Source organism: Hyla sarda, chromosome 6 (assembly GCF_029499605.1).
Source record: "Hyla sarda isolate aHylSar1 chromosome 6, aHylSar1.hap1, whole genome shotgun sequence".
Taxonomy (NCBI): Eukaryota; Metazoa; Chordata; class Amphibia; order Anura; family Hylidae; genus Hyla; species Hyla sarda.
The window spans coordinates 79,449,401-79,473,485 of record NC_079194.1 but is presented as its reverse complement, the minus strand read 5'-3'; the positions used below and the strand labels follow the sequence as shown (position 1 = coordinate 79,473,485).

The 24,085-nt window shown below is 41.3% G+C and overlaps 1 protein-coding gene across 11 annotated transcripts in view; it reads left to right on the top strand.

The window, feature by feature from the left end:
- HRH1 (histamine receptor H1) overlaps positions 1-24,085 on the top strand; it is a 266,814-nt gene that overhangs the window by 181,021 nt on the left and 61,708 nt on the right. For 4 of the 11 annotated variants that reach the window (XM_056524280.1, XM_056524276.1, XM_056524281.1 and 1 more), the window contains one exon: positions 14,942-15,019. The exons of 4 other annotated variants lie outside the window; for them this stretch is intronic. The gene's annotated coding sequence lies outside the window, so the exon portion shown is untranslated. Of the gene's footprint in view, positions 1-14,663; positions 14,858-14,941; positions 15,020-24,085 lie in introns of all 11 variants that reach the window. 3 more of the 11 variants (XM_056524278.1, XM_056524277.1, XM_056524279.1) reach the window with 1 other exon arrangement.

Sequence of the window (24,085 nt, the reverse complement as noted above, 5' to 3'; positions counted from 1 at the left end):
ATGTCACATGAGGGGACATTTATCTTTGTTGATGTTGGTAAGTGACTTTTGAAGTAATTTTTTTTTTGCTTTAGTTTTGCTTATGTGCGACATATTTATCATACTATCACAGGACAATAAATAACTTCAGAACAAACCCCTCTCCTTTGGGACTTTTTGTGCAGCTTTTTAAAAGTGACCTCCAAAGTTAGATTTCTAAGCCAGGTCTGGGCTGGTGTAGATTTTTCATGCGACACTCGCACTTGATAAATTCTTTACCGCAGCAAAGTGAAAACTGAAATGGACTATTATAAGATCATTTGTATCTTTTTGCTTACACCTAAATGTTGCAAAAAATTTGCTTTGGCGCACATGCGACAGTTCATGCGCTAAATATAAGCAAAGGCATAAAGACAATGATAAATGTCTCATTATTTTGGTTTTACAAAGGGATTTTCCAAACGTTATCAATTTTGTGGATTTCACACAACTATACATCTGTATTACGGCTGCAACACATAGACCCATATTAGATCATTCAGCAGCAATCAATGTTTTGCTGAGCAGATATGGTGGTAGGCAGGTGTTATGGTCTAACAAGTATGTTATCCTCTTAAGGAACAGGCACGTATGAGTACGTCCCTGCACCCTGGGTCTTAAGGACCAGGCACGTACTCATACGTCTGTGGGAATTTCGGTCCCTGCCGGGCGGGGACCGGACCAGGGTGACTGCTGATATCTATCAGCAGGCACCCCACGCAAATGCCCAGGGGGGTCATCAGACCCCCCATGTCGGCGATCGTCGCAAATCAAAAGTGTAGTTCGACAGCAGGGCACTTGACGTCCACACATGGGGTACCTCCATACTCAGAAGAGATGGGGTTACAAATTTTGGGGGGTATTTTCTGCTATTAACCCATGCAAAAATGTGAAATTTGGGGGGAAACACACATTTTAGTGAAAAAATAAAAAAGATTTTACATATGCAAAAGTCGTGAAACCCCTGTGGGGTATGAAGGATCACTTTATTCCTTACTACGTTCCTCAAGGGGTCTAATTTCCAAAATGGTATGCCATGTGTTTTTTTTTTTGCTGTTCTGGCACCTTAGGGGCTTCCTAAATGCGACATGCCCCCCGACCAAAATTAGCTCTCAAAAAGCCAAATATGACTCCTTCTCTTCTGAGCATTGTAGTTCGCCCGTAGTGCACTTCAGGTCAACTTATGGGGTACCTGCATACTCAGAAGAGATGGGGTTACACATTTTGGGGGGTATTTTCTGCTATTAACCCTTGCAAAAATGTCAAATTTGGGGGAAACACATTTTTTTTACATATGCAAAAGTCGTGAAACACCTGTGGGGTATTAAGGCTCACTTAATTCCTTGTTACGTTCCAACGTGGTATGTTTCCAAAATGGTACGGCATGTGTTTTTTTTTTTTGCTGTTCTGGCACCATAGGGGCTTCCTAAATGCAACATGCCCCCCAAAAACAATTTCAGAAAAACGTACTCTCCAAAATCCCCTTGTCGCTCCTTCACTTCTGAGCCCTCTACTGCGCCCGCCGAACCCTCTACATAGACACATGAGGTATGTGCTTACTTGAGAGAAATTGGGCTACAAATACAAGTATAAATTTTCTCCTTTTACCCCTTGTAAAAATTCTAATATTGGGTCTACAAGAACATACAAGTGTAAAAAATGAAGATTGTGAATTTTCTCCTTCACTTTGCTGCTATTCCTGTGAAACACCTAAAGGGTTAAAACGCTGACTGAATGTCATTTTGAATGCTTTGGGGGGTGCAGTTTTTATAATGGGGTCATTTGTGGGGTATTTCTAATATGAAGACCCTTCAAATCCACTTCAAACCTGAACTGGTCACTGAAAAATAGTGAGCTTGAAAATTTTGTGAAAAATTGGAAAATTGCTGCTGAACTTTGAAGCCCTCTGGTGTCTTCCAAAAGTAAAAACATGTCAATTTTATGATGCAAACATAAATTAGACATATTGTATATGTGAATTAAAACATTTTTATTTGGAATATCCATTTTCCTTACAAGCAGAGAGCTTCAAAGTTAGAAAAATGCAAAATTTTCAATTTTTTCATCAAATTTGGGGATTTTTACCAAGAAAGGATGCAAGTTACCACAAAAATGTACCACTATTTTAAAGTAGAATATGTCACGAAAAAACATTCTCGGAATCAGAATGATAACTAAAAGCATTCCAGAGTTATTAATGTTTAAAGTGACAGTGGTCAGATGTTCAAAAAACGCTCTGTTCCTAAGGTGTAAAATGGCCTGGTCCTTAAGGGGTTAAATGCAGTACTATTACATTTGTGTCAATATGGCCACAGGTACAGTTTTTGTGGTTCTGTACATTTTGTGCTGTTGCACATAATTTTGTGTAAAATAAATCAATAGAAAGAGGATCAAACCAATAAACCTTTACAGCAGCAGTAGATGTGTGAAATCTTCTTAGAGTGATCCCATGCAAGGCAATGGCCTTACTCCTTTGGATAGGAGATAAGTCTTATTTCACTGCACTACTCCTTTAATAACAATATGAAAATCAGAAAGACATGTATCCATCTAGACAGGTAGATTAAGGAACCACAATCCACAGGTTGTTCAGAAAGTGTGGGCCCCCCAACTTACAAAATGGTACAAAACGCATTTCAAACATGTAACCGTTTTACTCATGGCAGAAACGTCAATAATCTGTTTCTATACCCACTTCAATCCAACGAAGGGACCACCACTGGATGACCTTGAGTCCTGTGCACAGTATCCAGTAGCTTGCCACAGATACATACCAATTACTTTTCCAACAAAAGATACTGCACCAGTGACAGAGTCCGGTATAATGCAGGCTTTGGTCTTAATTGTGTACAAGAACACACGTTTTGGCTAAGAAGCCTTTCTCAAGCATAACAAAATGATCAATATGGCAAACTTATATATACAGAGACTGCATATGATTGGTTCATAAACAGGTGATTTACATGATTCATTAATGTAAGGCCCAACCCTTCAGTCATGATAGGCTGGAGGCACTGGTCATGTGTTACCCAAGTGTAACATTTTGTAAACATATACCCTAAATGCAATATATAATAGAATACATTGTAATATATATTGGCCAATCGGTATGGAACAAATTGGGGAGTCCACATAATAAAAAATCTCTTTACCGATCCGCGCTGCAAGACTCACATGGCTTCTGTTTGTAAACAAATTTTCTGCAGCTGCGTGGATTTAAACCATGTCAGTGGTTGACCCTCATTCATGCGCAGATCAGGTTGCTCTCATCATCTGTCAGACACTTCCCTGTGGGGTACCGCGCATGCGCTAACCTTATGAGCATCTCTGCAGCTCCCTGAATGGAGACCACCGAACCAGAACCGAATGGTGCGCACGCACAGACAAGCTGTGCGTGTGCATCCCATCGGTCCAGCCTCAGCGATCACCCAGCAGGGAGTCCCTGTGAACATGCCACTATGATGATGATGTACTGTTCAAGAGACATTTGTTTGAAATTAAACATATCTGCCCAAAAACAGCAACAGAGGATATTTCTTCCAGATTGGCAATATAGACAGTAGAGTCCCCAATATATATTCTCTTCCTATTGGTCCAATTTTCATAAAGTATTATGAGTGCCTATTGTGAAAAAAAGAAAAGAAAGATAAAATATACATAAAAATTCCTGTTTATTAAAAACACATAATTTATTGCGCACAATGAAATAAAACAGAATGACCACTAATTGACTATTTCCGAACAAGATGTATCAAAGTAACAAGTGAAAAAATAGATAAGATAGAAAAAATGTAGAAAAAAATAGAAAAAGGGGGGGGGAAGAAAGAAGGAAAAAAAAGAGAAAAAGAAAAAAAGAAGAGAAAAAAGAAAAAAAAAAGGAAAGGGAAGGGGGGCAAAGGGAAGGGGGACGGAGGGGGAAGGGAAGAGGTAGGGAAGGGGGAAAAAGGGGGAGTTGGGGAAAGAAGGGAAAGGGGGGTCCAGGACAGGGGAACAGCCATGGGCTCTAACGTAGCACCCACCTATGCGAATATCTATATGACTGAGGTGGAGGTCTCGCACAGCTATCCCTCCTCCCTGTTCCAATACATACAAATAATGGTATTGCTATATTGAAGATACCTTCATGTTGATGACAGGGCCTAGGGAACAATTGGATGAGTTTTTTTGGAGAACTCAATGACATTTATCCTGAATTGAGATTCACGATGGTCAGTTCCATGGAGTCGTTACAATTTCTTGACACCACAGTGTATCTGCGTGAAGGGAAATTAGTAACTGACTTTTAGACTAAAGAAACAGACAGGAACAACTTATTAGTATATGACAATTTTCATCCCAAGTCAATGATCAGGTCCCTTCCATGGAGCCAAATGTTGAGGGTGAAATGGATTGTTTCACCCACAGAGAATTTGGATAACAGATTAGATGAAATGTGTACTAAATTCAAAAGAAGGAGTTATCCCCACAAGCTATTGTCAGAGCACAGGAAGAAATTGTCAGGCACACCCAGGAAGGAACTACTGAAACCACTGGTGAAGAAGGAAATGGATAGAATACCTTTTGTTTCCACATACACTACATGTAGTCAACAAGTAGCAAATATTTTGAGAAAAAAATGGATAATAGTACAAAAAACGTCTAAACTTGTTGGCACTCCGGTGATGGCATATAGAAGGGGGCAAAATGTTAAGTATGTACTGGTGAAGTCTGATATAGGTAGTATGGGGAAACATTCAGGGAATTCAGAGGAGTGGATGGGTCCGAGAAAAGGAAATTTTCCTTGCCTTGGATGCAGCAACTGCAATAGTATGATTAAAGGAGACACATTTGCCCATCCCCACACTGGCCGTAAATTCACCATCAAGCATAGGTACACATGTAGATCATCTTAAGTAATATACCTATTACAGTATGCTTGTGGACTTTACTATATTGGCGAGACCACCAATGAGTGTCATATTCATTTAAATGGCCATAAATCTTCAATAAGGACAGGAAAGACAGACCTTCACATCCCAAAACACTTTCTCAAGATAGGACACAATATTAGTCAATTGCAATTTAGAATTATAGATCATGTCCCTCAACTCAGACATGGAGGGGACAGAGAAAATATCTTGAAGCGAAAAGAATTAAGATGGTTCCATACTCTTAATACTCTGTCCCCCATGGGTTGAATGTTGATTTTTACCTGAAGCCATGTATATGTAATTCAATTTTGGTTTTGTTTCTACTTTGCTTTTCTTTCCCCCGCTTTCCTTCCCATTTTGTTATGCTTGAGAAAGGCTTCTTAGCCGAAACGTTGCACGTGTGTTCTTGTACGCAGTAAAGACCAAAGCCTGCATTATACCGGACCCTGTCACTGGTGCTGTATCTTTTGTTGGAAAAGTATACCCACTACCAGCACTTCCTATAAATACTATAACACATACCAGGCTTAGTCAACCTGTGAAACAACCAGGGTCACATTCATCTCATACACAAATAATATTTCAATTACCTGAAGTGGACATGCTAAAACAGTGTATAGATCCCCGCCACGACACCTCAACATGCGTTTCACCACTACATCAGGAGATGAGGTGACATGCTGCCTACAGTTGATTGGTAGCACAGGGAGTGACAAATCAATTTTAATGGGGCAATTACTTTGTGACCCCTCCACCTGTAGCTCAGGGTCCAAATGCGGTGGCCCAGATTTTCCCTCATTATAATCCATCCACGGTCTAGTTTTTATCAATGTTATCCCCATTCTTGTTTTTTCTCTATTTTCCCATACACTTATTCTGAATCTACTTATTTTAGCAAGATAGAAGGAAACTGAATATATATATATAATTTTTTATTTTTATTTTTTTTTTATTTTATTATTATTATTTTTTTTTTCAGTTTGCAATTAAAATTATGTAAATTTTGTTCAGGATATCAAGCACCGAGCGTTTATGTTGATGGACGATTTCTACACAGGTAGGGAAAGGGACAGAAAAATGTTTCATTCAGAGGCTTGTAGAACAAGACACATTTAACATTTGCTTTCTGTTTTTCTTTGACCATATCAAAAAAGTCTGACAAAAAGTTTGTAATATACTCAAATCTGCTGTAGGAAATGCAAATAAAAAGGAACAGTCTTCAAGTGAACCTTGTAGAACCTTATAGAATGCCTGTATTTCGGAAAAATGTTGTGTTATTGTTATAGGCTATACCTTCAGTCATCCCCAACTGCATGCCTGGGCAAAGGACCCATGTCTTACCCACTAGACCTCTTCATTAGCACCCAAAATTAGTTCAGACTCTGGACTTTGGACCAAAATTTATACAGACTTCAGACAAAGACATTTTAGACTCTAAACTTCAGTGTAGAGTTGAGCGACCTTTTCAAAAGGTCAGCTCTTAAAAGATTAAAAGATTCTCTGCAAACAGGTTCTCTGCTAACCAGCAACTGAATAAGCTTCAAAATGCGTGTATAACACTGCTAGGGTCAACTAGGAATATATTCAGGTAGTTTCAAAGTGGTTATAAGTAGAGATGAGCAAACTTTAGAAAAATTTGATTCGGCCGATTCGCCGAATTTTTTTAAAAAGTTTTGCAGTGAATCTATATTAAAAACGGCTATTTCTGGCCTACAGAGAGCCCCAATAGGGTTGTAGAACACTTTGCTGTGTTTTAACATGCATATGGAGTGTGCTGGGGTAGTGAAATAATACTGTTATTCAGAATAACATGCAGATTACCAGCATCGCTTTTAGAATCACTACCGCAGAGCGGCACAATGACAGAGCCTGGAGGTGGCATCAGTATGAGGAGACCATATAGTGGCTGAATGACACAGCATGGAGTTGTACGCAGCATGAGGAGACCATATAGTGGCTGAATGACACAGCTTGGATGAGGCTGAAGCATGAGGAGACCATAAAGTGGCTGAATGACACAACGTGGAGATGTTGGCAGCAGGAGGAGACATAATAGTGGCTAAATAACACAGCATGGAGGTGTTGGCAGCATAAGGAGACCATATAGTGGCTGAAGGACACAGCGTGGAGGTGTTGGCAGCATGAGGAGACCATTAAGGGGCTTAATGACACAGCATGGAGGTGTTGGCAGCATGAGGAGACCATATAGTGGCTGAATAACACAGTGTGGAGGTGTTGGATGCATGAGGAGACCACTATAGTGGCTGAATGGCACAGCCAGGAGTTGGCAGCAGCACGAGAAGACACTAGGCCTTCACAATTCCTAATATTATAAAATGATTTCTGAAATTTAAACTGAAGAATTTGGGTAGCTAGGCCAAAGATTTTTATTCCCAAACCCAGGCCCAGCAGCATCAGTAAACCATATATGGCCTGAATGACACAGCCTGGAGTTGGCAGAAGCAAGAGGAGACAATATAGTGGCTGAATGACACAGCCTGGAGTTGGCTGAAGCATAAGAAGACCATATAGTGTCTGAATGGCACAGCCAGGAGTTGGCAGCAGCACAGAGTAGACACTAGACCTTCACAATCCCTAAGATTATAAAATGAATTCTGAAATTTAAATCAAAGATTTTGGGTAGCTAGTGCTACTATAACATTTTTATTCCCAGACCCAGGGCCAGCAGCATCAGTAAACCATATATTGCCTGAATGACACAGCTTGGAGTTGGCTGAAGCATGAGGAGACCCCAGGGCTTCACAATCCCTAAGAAAAAAAGATGAAGTTTGAAATTTAAACTATAAATGTTGGGTAGCTAGTGCTACCATAACAAAAGTTTATATTCCCAGACCCAGGGCCAGCAGCATCAGTAAAACATATATTGGCTGAACGGCACATCCTGGAGTTGGCAGAAGCATGAGGAGACCATTGAAATGTATGATTTTGAAATGTAAATGTAAGATTTTTACATTTAAATTAAGGATTTGGAAATTGAACTTTTAACTCCCAAGTTTTAGTGTCCCGGGCCCCCGCAAATGGGTGAAAAGGACCAAATCGAACAAGGAGTCACATGTCACATGGCAACTCAATGACAGAGCCTGGAGGTGGCATCAGTAGGAGGAGACCATATAGTGGCTTAATGGCACAGCCTGGAGTTGGCTGAAGCATGAGGAAACCATATAGTGTCTGAATGGTACTGCCTGGAGTTGGCAGCAGATGAGGAGACAATATGGCATCACAATCTCTAAGAATAAAAGATTAATTTTGAAATTTCCATTGAAGATGTATGGTACCTAGTGCTACTATAAACATATAAAGGTTATTTCCTAGGCCCAGCAGCATCACTAAACCATGTAGTTGCTGAATGACACAGACAGGAGCAGGCAGCAGCATGAGTACACAAGAGGGGTTCACAACCCCTAACATTAAAAGGTTAATGTTGAAATCTCTATTGAAGATGCATGTTAGCTATTGCTTCCATCCAAAAATGTAAGGCCCAAGCCCAGCAGCATCACTAAACTGTGTAGTTGCTGAATGACTCAACAGGAGCAGTCAGTAGCAGGAGTACATAAGAGGGTTTCATAACCCCTTACATTGAAAGATCAATGTGGAAATCTCAATTAAGCATGTATGTTAGCTAGTGCTAATATCCAAAAATGTAAGGCCCAAGCCCAGCAGCATCAGTAAGCCAAGTAGTTCCTGAAACACACAGTCAGGAGCAGGCATCAGTAGTACAGAAGAGGGTTTCATAACCACTTACATTGAAAGATCAATGTTGAAATCTCAATTAAGCATGTATGTAAGCTAGTGCTACCATTCAAAAATATAAGGCCCAAGCCCAGCAGCATCAGTAAGCCAAGTAGTTCCTGAAAGACACAGTCAGGAGCAGGCAGCAGCAGTACTCAGGAGGGTTTCATAACCCCTAAGATTGAAAGATCAATGTTGAAATATCTATTGAAGAGGTATGTTACCACGTGCTATCATCAAAGAATTTAACCCCTTAAGGACCGAGCCCTTTTTCACCTTAAGGACCAGAGCATTTTTTGAACATCTGACCACTGTCACTTTAAACATTAATAACTCTGGAATGCTTTTAGTTATCATTCTGATTCCGAGACAGTTTTTTCGTGACATATTCTACTTTAACTTAGAGGTAAAATTTTATGGTAACTTTATGGTCACAGGAATAGCAGCAAAGTGAAGGAGAAAATTCAAAATCTTCATTTTTTTACACTCACATGTTCTTGTAGACCCAATTTTTGAATTTTTGCAAGGGGTAAAAAGGAGAAAATTTTTACTTGTATTTGAAACCCAATTTCTCTCGAGTAAGCACATACCTCATATGTCTATGTTAATTGTTCAGTGGGCGCAGTAGAGGGCTCAGAAGGGAAGGAGCGACAAATGGTTTTTGGGGGGCATTTCACCTTTAGGAAGCCCCTATGGTGCCAGGACAGCAAAAAAAAAACACATGGCATACCATTTTGGAAACTAGACCCCTCAGGGAACGTAACAAGGCGTAAAGTGAACCTTAATACCCTACAGGTGATTCACGACTTTTGCATATGTAAAAAAAATATATATTTTTTTACCTAAAATGCTTGGTTTCCCAAAAATTTTACATTTTTAAAAAGGGTAATAGCAGAAAATACCCCCAAAAATTTTAAGCCCAATTTCTCCCGATTCAGAAAACACCCCATATGGGGGTGAAAAGTGCTCTGCTGGCGCACTACAGGTCTCAGAAGAGAAGGAGTCACATTTGGCTTTCTGAAAGCAAATTTTGCTCTGGGGGCATGCCACATTTAGGAAGCCCCTATGGTGCCAGAACAGCAAAAAAACACATGGCATACCATTTTGGAAACTAGACCCCTTGGGGAACGTAACAAGGGGTAATGTGAACCTTAATACCCTACAGGTGTTTCACGACTTTTGCATATGTGAAATTTTTTTTTTTTTTTTACCTAAAATGCTTGGTTTCCCAAAATTTTTATATTTTTAAAAAGGGTAATAGCAGAAAACACCCCCCAAAATTTGAAGCCCAATTTCTCCCGATTCAGAAAACACCCTATATGGGGGTGAAAAGTGCTCTGCTGGCGCACTACAGGTCTCAGAAGAGAAGGAGTCACATTTGGCTTTTTGAAAGCAAATTTTGCTCTGGGGGCATGCCGCATTTAGGAAGCCCCTATGGTGCCAGAACAGGAAAAAAAAGAACACATGGCATACCATTTTGGAAACTAGACCCCTCGGGGAACGTAACAAGGGGTAATGTGAACCCTAATACCCTACAGGTGTTTCACGACTTTTGCATATGTGCAAATTTTTTTTTTTTACCTAAAATGCTTGGTTTCCCAAAATTTTTATATTTTTAAAAAGGGTAATAGCAGAAAACACCCCCCAAAATTTGAAGCCCAATTTCTCCCGATTCAGAAAACACCCCATATGGGGGTGAAAAGTGCTCTGCTGGCGCACTACAGGTCTCAGAAGAGAAGGAGTCACATTTGGCTTTTTGAAAGCAAATTTTGCTCTGGGGGCATGCCGCATTTAGGAAGCCCCTATGGTGCCAGGACAGCAAAAAAAAAAAAACACATGGCATACCATTTTGGAAACTAGACCCCTCGGGGAACGTAACAAGGGGTTAAGTGAACCTTTATACCCCACAGGTGTTTCATGACTTTTGTATATGTAAAAAAAAAAAAATTTTTTTTACCTAAAATGCTTGTTTTCCCAAAAGTTTTACATTTTTTAAAAGGGTAATAGCAGAAAATACCCCCGAAAATTTGTAACACAATTTCTCCCAAGTACGGCGATACCCCATATGTGGCCCTAAACTGTTGCCTTGAAATACGACAGGGCTCCAAAGTGAGAGCGCCATGCGCATTTGAGGCCTAAATTAGGGACTTGCATAGGGGTGGACATAGGGGTATTCTACGCCAGTGATTCCCAAACAGGGTGCCTCCAGCTGTTGTAAAACTCCCAGCATGCCTAGACAGTCAGTGGCTATCTGGCAATACTGGGAGTAGTTGTTTTGCTGGAGGCTCCGTTCTGGAAACAGTGGCGTACCAGACGTTTTTCATTTTTATTGGGGAGGGGGGCTGTGTAGGGGTATGTGTATATGTAGTGTTTTTTACTTTTTATTTTATTTTGTGTTAGTGTAGTGTAGTGTTTTTAGGGTACAGTCGCACGGGTGGGGGTTCACAGTAGTTTCTCGCTGGCAGTTTGAGCTGCGGCAGAAAATTTGCCGCAGCTCAAACTTGCAGCCGGATACTTACTGTAATCCTCCGCCCATGTGAGTGTACCCTGTACGTTCACATGGGGGGGGGGGGGGGAGAAACATCCAGCTGTTGCAAAACTACAACTCCCAGCATGTACGGTCTATCAGTGCATTCTGGAAGTTGTAGTTTTGCAACAGCTGGAGACACACAAGTTGTGAAACACCGAGTTTGGTAACAACCTCAGTGTTTTGCAACCAGTGTGCCTTCAGCTGTTGCAAAAGCTACAACCCCCAGCATGTACGGACAGCGGGTCTTGTAGTTATGCAACAGCCGGAGGCATACTACTTTGGCTGGGGATGCTGGGGATTGTAGTTATGCAACAGCTGGAGACACACTGGTTTGCTACTTAACTCAGTGTGCCTTCAGCTGTTGCAAAACTACAACTCTCAGCAGTCACCGACAGCCAACGGGCATGCTGGAAGTTGTAGTTATGCAACCACCAGATGCACCACTACAACTCCCAGCATGCACTTTAGCTGATTGTGCAAGCTGGGAGTTGTAGTTATACAACAGCTGAAGGAACACTTTTCCATAGAAAACTGTGCCTCCAGCTGTTGCAAAACTACAAGTCCCAGCATGCCCATAAGGGCATGCTGGGAGTTGTGGTGGTCTGCCTCCTGCTGTTGCATAACTACAGCTCCCAGCATGCCCTTTTTGCATGCTGGGAGCTGTTGCTAAGCAACAGCAGGAGGCTGTCACTCACCTCCTGCTGCTGCCCCACGATGCCGCCACACATGTCAGTCCCGGGCCGCCGCCATCGCTCTTGGGGCCCCGATCCCAACAGGGATGCCGGGGATCGGGGTCCCCAGCACCCGGGGTCTTCTGCCCGCACCCGCTCACGTCCTCCGGAAGAGGGGCTGAGCGGGTTGCGGGAGTGACACCCGCAGCAGGCGCCCTGATTGGTCGGTCGGGAAACCGGCCGACGAATTAGGGCGATCGTGAGGTGGCACCAGTGCCACCTCACCCCTGCTGGCAATGGCTGTTTGGGGCCGTCTCTGACGGCCCCGATCAGCCAGTAATTCCGGGTCATTGGGTCACTGGAGACCCGATTGACCCGGAATCCACCGCAGATCGCTGGTTGAATTGTGACCACCCTGGGCGATATGCCGGGATGCCTGCTGAACGATTTCAGCAGGCATCCGGCCCCGGCTCCCCTCCGGCTAGCGGTGGGGGCCGGTAATGCTCAGGGCGTATCCATACGCCCTCGGTCCTTAAGGACTTCGAAACGGGGGCGTATGGATACGCCCTATGTCCTTAAGGGGTTAAGGCCCAAGCCCAGCAGCATCACTAAGCACAGTAGTTCCTGAAACACACAGCCTGGAGCAGGCATCGGCATGAGTTTTCAAGAGGGCTTCACAACCCCTAACACTGAAATGTTATTGTTGAAATCTGTATAGAAGATGTATGTTAGCTAGTGCTAACATCAAGTAAAATTAAGGCAAAGGCCCAGCAGCATCAGTAAGTCAAGTAGTTCCTGAAAAAAAGGAAATGTTGACCAGTTGCCCATAGCAGCTGAAAAGTACTGGAAGGGTTAAGGTTTTTAAATAGAAGTGATTTGCAAATCTGTTTAATTAAAGGGGAACTAAATCAACTGGTGCCAGAAAGTTAAACAGATTTGTAAATAAATTCTATTTAAAAATCTTAACCCTTCCAGTACTTATCAGCTGCTGTATACTACATATATACTACAGAGAAATGTATGAAGTTATTTCCAATCTGACCACAGTGCTCTCTGCTGACACCTCTGTCCATATCAGGAACTGTCTAGAGCAGGAGAGGTTTTCTATGGGGATATGCTTCTATTTTGGACAGCTCCTGATATGGACAGGAGGTGTCAGCAGAGAGCATTGTTGTCAGACTAGAAAGAATTTCACAATTTTCTCTGTAGTATACAGAAGCTGATAAGTACTGGAACGGTTAAGATTTTTTAATAGAAGTAACTTACAAATCTGTTTAACTTTCTGGCACCAGTTAAGTTAATTTCCCCTTTATTTAAACGCTTTTCAAAGCATAGTTATGTTAAACCTAGGTAGAAATACTATATGTTTGATTAAACTTAGAAAATACACCTAACTTGGCCTTAGATGGATATTCCACATTCTCTTTCAACACTTTCAATGAGCAGTTATGTTAAACCTAGGTAGAAATACTATATGTTTTATTAAATCCAGAAAATACACGGATCTTGGCCTTATATGGCTATTCAGCTTTCACTCTCAATGCTTTTAAATGTGTGTTTATGTTAAACCCAGGTAGAAATGCTATATTTTTTTATTAAGCCCAGAACACACATAACTACACCTAAAATGCAGATTTCATGCTTTTACATGCATATTTATGTTAAATCATCTGTCAGACCCCTGCTTAGCTTAGCTCAACCAGCTAGGTATTGTAATGTGATAGCTTTCATAGGCGCTTTCTGCTGTCAGACTGCTGCGATTTGTAGTGCACCAACTGGACACCCCTATGCTGAAAAAGGAAGTACTGGGAGCACTGAGATGATGTCAGGGTAGCCCAGAATACTGCGCAATCTGTGCAAGACCAGGCTTTGCCAGTCTTAGTTTGCACATTTGTAATTATAACCTAACCTTGATGGTGACTATTTAACATTTGCATACATACCAAAACAATAATAAACAGATCACATTTTTATGGCAAATGTTACATCAATAATTCTAGAATCTTCCGTATACATTTTGTTGACCTTCCTTGCTGTTTCCCCCCACTATGTCCAGGCTAGTTGATGCTAATAGACTGTAATAGAGATTTCTTGTTTTTTTCTATATTCTCATTATTCTCTTTGTGTGAATACCCAGGAGAAAACATCTCATTACAACATGAATATCCAATACCTTGACACTAGTGTTGAGCGGCATAGGCCATATTCGAATTCGCGAATATTCGCGAATATATGGACGAATATTCGTCATATATTCGCGAATATTCGCATATTCGTTATATCCTCGCTTTATTTTCGCGTATGCGAAAATACGCGCATGCGAAAATTAACATATGTGGAAATTCGCATATGCGAAAATTAACATATGCTAATGTTCGCATATGCGAATTTACGCACGCCAGTCTCACACAGTAGTATTACAGCCTTCTTTACACCACACAAGCTGGAAGCAGAGAGGGATGATCACTGTGATGTGTACTGTGAAGGAAAAAAAAAAAAAAAAAAAAAACGAATATTCGTAATTACGAATATATAGCGCGAAATTCGCGAAATTCGCGAATTCGCGAATATGCGATATTCGCGAATAATATTCGAATTGCGAATATTCGCGAGCAACACTACTTGACACACTGATTTACATAGGAACCCATAAGTGCATTTTGTGTTCACATGTTCCAGGCAGGGTTATAGAGGGCATTAAGCTGGTCATAAACTAGTGCATTATTGCTATTAAAATTACAGATTTGAACCACTTACTGTTAATGATCTGCTATTCTTGTGCAGATACACATACAGTAAATAGAAGCCCAACAAAAAATACATACAGTATGAAGGCTGAGATCGATCAAGGATGTGCCATTTTGACAAAGGTGCACTGTAGTCTTCAACAACATTTCCAGGCCAACAGTGGATGGTGAACGATAATAGACAAGTCATTCAGAAAAAGGCAATCCGGTCCATAGACAGCTTTAGATATGGTACATATTGGCCACAAATAAGTTTTTAAAGTGAATGTTCAAACTAATTCTACTTACTTTATGCAAACAAATTCTGATTTTCAGAAGGGAAATGCAACTCAGCCTCTTCTCATCAATCTCCTGCTAGAAAGATCACTTTAAGGAACTTGTGCAAATGATACGGTCAGTCAACATCTTTCATCAAAGTCTGAAGTCTTAGAATATTTCCTTTGCATATAAAGCATCTGCATTATTGTGGTATCCATGTTCTAATTCCAACATAAACATTCCTGGCCAGACCCAGTCCTATCTATGCGGTCGATCCATTAAAGTGCATCTGTCGTTAACAAAAACCTATTATATAATGTAGATAATACTACTATATGTATATTTGTAATATACATTGGTTAAAAAAAATTATATATTTTTGTGTAAAAAAATGCTGCTCCTGCAACTATCGTCTGTGTGTCTCTGTGAGGAAACTAAATACAGGGAGTGAGGGCAGGACAAGCAGGAAACCCACAAAAAAATAAAATCTACACTCCACTCTCAGTAAATAAGGGCCATTATGTTCTTTTCTGCATTATATAAAAAGTTTTAGCACCCAGCAAGATCTTGGCACCCAGACATCTAAACTAGTAATTAGAGATGAGCGAACTTACAGTAAATTCGATTTGTCACAAACTTCTCAGCTCGGCAGTTGATGACTTATCCTGCGTTAATTAGTTCAGCTTTCAGGTGCTCCCGTGGGCTGGAAAAGGTGGATACAGTCCTAGGAGAATCTTTTCTAGGACTGTATCCACCTTTTCCAGCCCACCGGAACACCGGAAAGCTGAACTAATTTATGCAGGATAAGTCATCAACTACTGAGCCGAGAAGTTCGTGACGAATCGAATTTACTGTAAGTTCGCTCATCTCTACTAGTAATGTGATGTTTTTCTTGACTTGCAATCCCAGCAAGCAATCCAAAGCATACTCCTGTCCAGCTGCAGCATCACCTTTGTTGCAGCTGAAGCACAGGCCGGGACAAGGTCCAGGAAGTAAGGACAGGAGTAGCACTCCTCTGTGCTCACTCCTGTCCTGTCTACCAGACTTCAGTCTTAAAACAGAGAGGAAAGGGTTACAGAGAAGTCTGCAGTGAATGGATGAAGAGGCCCAGCACTGCACAGCAGTCTCAGGGAGGAAATGAATGCATAGTGAGTGAGGGCGAGCAGTTGAGGTCAAAATGAGTAAGCAGCAGAATAGAGGAATTTGTTAGCCAAATACAGATGCTAAACACATCGAAAATACATGCAAAGAAGATGCATGACCTAGTGAGTAATATATACCAGCGTTGTTTTTTCTGTGATATGACAGGTAGGCTTTTTAGAGGTGGTCAGGATAATTATTTCCAACTTCAGTCTTGGGATAGAAAATTATAAGAATGTGCTCACCTACAGCTGCTGGTGCTGATGCCGGCTGGTAAGTGCTTTCTCCTCTTCACTAGAGTTAACTCTAGTATCCTACATTTGTCTTTTCACATGTCACATTAAAAAATGTCCATAAAACTTGTAATTGTAAATCATATTAAAATATTATTTTAAACTGTGGATGTATGAATAGCAAGCTGCCTGCATCAGTGTGGTGCCTGGTGTTTTCTCCTTACCCCACCAGCATTGATTGATAGATCTCTCTCTAGACCCAAACATAGAAAATCAATCTATCAAGGCGGGTGGGGCAGGGGAACCACTGGGGTCCACCCTGGTGACTCATTGTTCAGGTAGCACAAAAGTGATGGTAAGTTCCTTTTAATAGACAAGATGAATGATTAACAGCATTAAGGCATTGGGTTACATGTTGCCTATAGAGGTCTGTGAAGATGGGAGGGAGTAAGCTGCAAAATGAGACAGAGGCAAAAAAAAACATGCTGAGAGGTGGCTATGCAGCTTGTAGTCATTGTTCTACCCCAGGAAACATCATATCAGCTAGTCTCCTCTCCACCTACTGAAAATAAAGGTGGCGCCTGCAGAGGAGAAAACATGTTAAAGATGCTGCTGTATATAAATGATATATTGGCCAGAAATAGTGTCACTCCTCATGTACTCACAAATAACACCTTATCCTCAAATTCTATCTGGAAGTGCAGATATGGCTTATCTTTTGTCCTTTTATATCTGTGATAGAGGTACAATGCTTACATTTCCATATAAACAAGGGGGCTGCAAGGTCCAGAATGTCCTTCTCCAGTCCATGGCAAGTAGACAATAGTGTTGAGCGGCATAGGCCATATTCGAATTCGCGAATATTCGCTAATCTATGGACGAATATTTGTCATATATTCGCGAATATTTGCATATTCGTAATAGTCTCGTTTTATTTTCTCATATGCGAATATTGACGTATGCAAAAATTACCATATGCAAAAATTAGCATATACAAAATTCGCACACCAGTCTCACACAGTAGTATTAGAGCCTTCTTTACACCACACAAGTTGGAAGCAGAGAGGGATGATCACTGTGATGTGGACTGTGGGAAAAAAAAAAACGAATATTCGTAATTACGAATATATAGTGCTATATTCGCGAATATTCACGAATTCGCGAATATGCGATATTCGCGAATAAAATTCGCATTGCGAATATTCGTGAGCAACACTAGTAGACAACATTTTATTAAATCGCTGTTATGCATTTAAGGTCTCAGCCCCTTCCTCAGAAGAAACAGAGATCATAAAGTAGCTGGCACTTAGATTGTAGTTGATATTACCTGTTAAAATGTACCCCTTTAATGTGATAAAGAAGGGAAGAGGGGTATTGGAGTTAAATACATTCCAGCTGGAATAGATAGATTGATAGGAAACTCAACATGTGAATGTACAATAGATATAAAAAGTCCACACACCCTTTAAACATGTCAGGTTCTTGCCAGGTGATGTTTAAGAATGAGACAAATAAATCATGTAATAACTTTTTCCACCTTTAATGTGACCTATAACATGAACAATTCAATTGTAAAACAAACTGAATTCTTAACAGGGAAATAGAAATAGAAAGTGCAGTTTGTTGAAGCATGTTTTGGTATTATAACAGTTATCTGTATTTTGGGTAAGAGTCTATTAGCATCTTGACTTGGTAATAGTTGCCCACTCTTCCTGCAATAGCTCTCCAAACCTGTGCACAGCAGTCTTCAGATCACCCCCCAGATGGCTAAACCATTCCAAAACATTCATCTTCTTGTGAAGCCATGCTTTTGTGGATTTAAATGTGTGCTTTAGGTTGTTTTCGTGCTGAAAGCAGCTTTCTAACAGGCATCTGTAGATTTTGTGCCAAAATTTTGGAGTCTGTGCCTGTTAAATGGAACGGTTCATAATTCCCTCCACCTTGATAAGGCCCCAATAATCACCCCTTTTCCCAATGGCTGTCCGGGCATGCTCGGAGTTGTAGTTTTGCAACATCTGGAGGTGCGCAGGTTGAAGATCATTGTTGGGTGCAGAATCTTTTTTTTCTAGATTTTGCACCTTTAAAATTGGGTGCATCTTATATGCCGGTGCGTCCTATAGGGCGAAAAATACGGTAACAACCTTTTGTTATGATTAAATAAAAAGTAATCAAGAAGAGACAAGTACCAGTAATTATTAACCTCACAGTACAATCGAGAAATATCTGATGTGATGTAAACTTCTCCAGAAAATAGGCAATGTTTAGTGACTGTTTACCAGTAGGGAAGGTCAATTCAGCTTGTAGTCAGCATCCGGAGCAGTAGATTTCCTTTGTTGTTTTCATTCTCCATAATATAATAAGTGTCCAGAATAAATTAACCGTAATCTCATTAGAAACATTTGGGGCTTTTCTGAATTTTAAGTTGTTTATCCAAATGTCGCTGCCTGAAATGTGTTAATTGGTTAATTACAGGGCTATGCATATTGTGATCTGGATCAACCAGGGCACCACTTACTAGCTGAAGAAGTCATATAGCTCTAGGACCATTTGTGCCACTATTAAGTAGTTGTACATACAGTCAGGACATACGCAAGTAGGTGTTTTAAAGGGTATCTCCAACCATCCTATATTTTTTTCTGTCCCTGCCTATTGCCAATCTATCCCTAACCCCCTCCCTGCTTTTAATTTAAATTTTTACTATATTAAAAATAACTTTTTGTCTGCCTGGCAGTGTGCTCACTACCAGGCAGACTTCCCCAGCAGGCACCAAATCACTGATGTCTGCTGGGGGGACTTCCGCCCTTAGTTCATCTACACAGGGTGCCTCCAGCTGTTTCACCACTACAACTCCCAGCTTGCCCTGACATCTATTGGCTGTCAGGGCATGCTGGGAGTTGTAGTATTGAAACAGCTAGAGGCACCCTGTGTAGATAAACTATTAGTTACATGCGGCGCTGCGGCGCTAGCCTGTCCCCTCCGTCTCCCTCCCCCCGTGCCATACCCCGTTCCCTCCATCACAAACCCCCCGCATACCCCATTCCCTCCATCACAAACCCCCCTCCCACATACCCCGTTTCCTTGTGACACTTACTCTAGAGTCTGGCAGCGGGCGTGCAGGGACAGCGGCGGCAACGAGGTGGTGACGAGGCGGTGGTGGCGGTGTGCGGGAGGAGTGGTTCCCAGCCAGTGGCCGGGGAGCCAATGCGCTCGCTCCCTGCCTGACTGATTGACAGGCACGGAGCAAGCGCAGGCTGAATGAAAAAGGACCGATGCCTGGCCGCATCGGTCCTTTTTCAGGCATGACGTCACACCAGGCTGCAGCCGGCCACTAGGAGGGAGACCCCTAGTGGCCGGTTTTCAAATGTAAATTAAAACATTTTAATATAAAAAAAAAAGAAAAAAAAAAGTATATTAGAGATATGTTGCAGTACATAAGTACTACAACATATCAAAAAATAAAGTTGGTGACAGTGCCCATTTAACAGTTATAACTGCCCCCTTGCAGACTCGTACACCCATACAGTTAAATGCTATGGCAGAGTAGGGAGCCACTGGAGCACATACACTAAGTGGAGGGAGAACTTTGTGTGTGCAGGCACAAAATGGGGCACTGTAACTGAGTGGAGGCACTAAAGGAGCAAGGCTGCTACAAAGCACTATTGTTGTGTGGTGCATCATTACCATGTGGGGCACTGCTAGGGGTAACTATAGTAATGAGGGCTCTGGGTTCAGCAGCAGGCACGGGATAGTATTGTTAGAGGGGCAAAAACTGATCATGTGCTCTTAAAATCAACCTTATTTCCATGGGCTTACACAATACCAATACAGATCTAATGGAGCATGCTATGTATTGAAAAAAAAAATAACGTGCATAAAATACTCGAGATGAGCGAAGTTACAGTAATTCGATTCATCACAAACTTCTCGGCTCGGCGGTTGCTGACTTTAGAGAGTCTCATAGGACTATATCAACCTTTTCCAGCCCACCGGAGCACCTAAAAGCTGAACTAATTTATGCAGGATAAAGTCAGTAAACGCCGAGCCGCGAGTTTCGTGACGAATCGAATCAAAAAAATAAGCTCTAACACTAGGCCCACACTGCATTTGTGTTTCCACTTAAAGTATATGATTTAGATGCAAGAAGGATAAAACATATACATTAACAGATGCTATAAACAGATTCTGCTGTATGCCATCTCCTTTGTGAATAAGGCCTCATTGAAACTGAGGACACGTGAAGTACTGTTTTTGTATTCCTGAATAAATCTGTTAAATAGCCACTGATATTCTAACAAATTTAACATAGATCAGTAGTATGATCTTCCCTGCTTTTCTCCTGATAAATCTCTTCCACTCCATTAATTTACATAAGCCGGAAAGCTAGTGACTAGAGATGAGCGAAGTTACAGGGATTCGACTCGTCATGAACTTCTCTGCTCGGCAGTTGATGACTTTAGCCTGCATAAATTAGCTCAGCTTTCAGGTGCTCCGGTGGGCTGAAAAAGGTGGATACAGTCCTAGAAAGAGTCTCCAGCCCACCGGAGCACCTGAAAGCTGAACTAATTTATGCAGGATAAAGTCAGCAACTGCTGAGCCGAGAAGTTTGTGACGAATTGTATTAGTGTAACTTTGCTCATCTCTACTAGTGACTGATGATTCTGGTCTTGTTCTTTTTGGATATTTTTGGAATATTGTGGTCTGCTGTGGCTTTAGTCGAGCAATAAATACATATAAGGTCCACTAGCTGACTTTGTGCAGCTCAATGAAATGAATGGGGTTTGGCGCAGGTCTGGTGGATATACAGTAGTAGCCGATTTTCAAATTCTCCTGCCATATGTCCCAATCATGATGTAAATGCACCCTAACATCTGACTGCAGTGTTTTTGTCAAAGAGGTCAGCAAACCTGTCTAAGGCTACATTCACATTACATTTGCTTGCTACGGCTGCCGGATCTGGCTGAGACATTTTTAAACCAACCCATTCACTCAGTGAATCTGGTTTTCTCATTTTTGCCCCATATCCGGTTTTGTGACCGGACCTAAAACCGTAGTATACCATGGTTTTAGGCCCGGTCACAAAACCGGATACAGAGCAAAAATGAGCCGACCAGAGTCACTATCTGACCCAATCAGCTCATTAAAGTGAATGGGTTTTGCCGCCGGTCTGGCTGGGATTACCCAACCCGATCCGGCAGCCGTAGCAAACAAACGTAATGTGAAGGCAGCCTTACCCCTTACCAACCCAAGTCGTACAGTTACAGCATGGATTGGGTGAGGAAATATGGTGCAGGAACAGGCTGCCACCTGCAGCTGAAACCTGCCAGTAATGAATGACATCGGAGGTCACTCAACTGCAGTCATTTAACTATTTAGATGCTGCAATCAATAGCAATCACTATTGTACCAGCAAGAAAAAGTGTGCTAAGTTTTTCAATCATATTGTATTCGCCCATAGATATTAGCTTGCCTTTAACCCCTTGGGGACGGAGCCCATTATAACCCTAAGGACGGGAGCATTTTTTGCAAATATGACCACTGTCACTTTAAGCATTAATAACTCTGGGATGCTTTTACTTATAAATTTGATTCCGAGATTGTTTTTTCGTGACATATTCTACTTTATGGTAGTGGTAAATTTTTGCTGATACTTGCATCATTTCTTGGTGAAAAATTCCAAAATTTGATGAAAAATTTGAAAATTTAGCATTTTTCTAACTTTGAAGCTCTCTGCTTGTAAGCAAAATGGACATTCCAAATAAATTATATATTGATTCACATATACAATATGTCTACTTTATATTTGCATCATAAAGTTGAGATGTTTTTAGTTTTGGAAGACATCAGAGGGCTTCAAAGTTCAGCAGCAATTTTCCAATTTTTCACAAAATTTTCAAGATCGAAATTTTTCAGGGACCAGTTCAGGTTTGAAGTGGATTTGAAGGGCCTTCCTATTAGAAATACCCCACAAATGACCCAATTATAAAAACTGCACCCCTCAAAGTATCCAAAATGACATTCAGTAAGTTTGTTAACCCTTTAGGTGTTTCACAGGAATAGCAGCAAAGTGAAGGAGAAAATTCAAAATCTTCATTTTTTACCCTCGCATGTTCTTGTAGACCCAGTTTTTTTTAATTTTTACAAGTGGTAATAGGAGAAAAAGCCTCCAAAAATGTGTAACCCAATTTCTCTCGAGTAAGGAAATACCTCATATGTGTACGCCAAGTGTTCGGTGGGTGCAGTAGAGGGCTCAGAAGGGAAGGAGCAACAATGGGATTTTGGAGAGTGAATTTTGCTGAAATGGTTTTTGGGGGGCATGTCCCATTTAGGAAGCCCCTATGGTGCCAGAACAGCAGAAAACCCCACATGACATACCATTTTGGAAACTACACCCCTCAAGGCACGTAACAAGGGGTCCAGTGAGCCTTAACACCATGCAGGTGTTTGACGACTTTTCATTAAAATCGGATGTGTAAATGAAAAAAAAAGATTTTTCACTAAAGTGCAGTTTCTTCCCCAAATTTACAATTTTTATAAAGGGTTATGGGAGAGAATGCCCCCCAAAATTTGTAACTCCTTCTCTTCTGAGTATGGAAATACCCCATATTAGGATGTAAAATGCTCTGCGGGCGAAATACAATGCTCAGCAGAGGAGGAGCACCAATGAGCTTTTGGAAAGAGAATTTGTTTGGAATGGTATTCAGGGGCCATGTGCGTTTACAAAGCCCCCTGTGGTGCCAGAACAGTTGACCCCCCCCACATGTGTCCCCATTTTGGAAACTACACCCCTCACAGAATTTAATACCCCACTGGTGTTTAACAGATCTTTGGAACAGTGGACTGTGCAAATGAAAAATAACATTTTTCACTTTCACGGACCACTGTTCCAAAAATCTGTCAGACACATGTGGGGTGTAAATGCTCACTGTACCCCTTATTACATTACATGAGGGGTGTAGTTTCCAAAATTGTTCTGGCACTATGGGGGCTTTGTAAACTCATGTGGCCTTCAATTCCGGACACATTTTCTCTTCAAAATCCCAATGGCGCTCCTTCTCTTCTGAGCATTGTAGTGCGCCCGCCGAGCACTTTACATACACATATGGGGTATGTTCTTACTCAGAGGAAATGGGGTTACAAATTTTGGGGGGCTTTTTTTCCTATTTTCCCTTGTGAAAATGAAAAATTTAGGGTAACACCAGCATTTTAGTGAAAATTTTTTTCATTTTCCCATCCAACTTTAATGAAAAACTGTGGGGTGTAAATGCTCACTATACCCCTTGTTACGTTCCGTGAGGGGTGTAGTTTCCAAAATGGGGTCACATGTGGGTATTTATGTTTTTGCGTTTATGTCAGAACCACTGTAAAATCAGCCACCCCTGTGCAAATCACGAATTTAGGCCTCAAATATACATGGTGCGCTCTCACTCCTGAGCCTTTTTGTGCGCCCGCAGAGCGTTTTACGCCCACATATGGGGTAATTCCGTACTCAGGAGAAATTGCGTTACTAATTTTGGGGGGCTTTTTTTCCTTTTACTGCTTGTGAAAATAAAAAGTATGGGGCAACACCAGCATGTTAGTGTAAAAATATTTTTTTTTTACACTAACAGGCTGATGTAACCCCCAACTTTTCCTTTTCATAAGGGGTAAAAGGAGAAAAAGCCCCCCAAAATTTGTAGTGCAATTTCTCCCGATTACGGAAATACCCCATATGTGGCCCTAAACTGTTTCCTTGAAATACGACAGGGGTCTGAAGTGAGAGAGCGCCATGCGCATTTGAGGACTAAATTAGGAATTGCATAGGGGTGGACATAGGGGTATTCAATGCCAG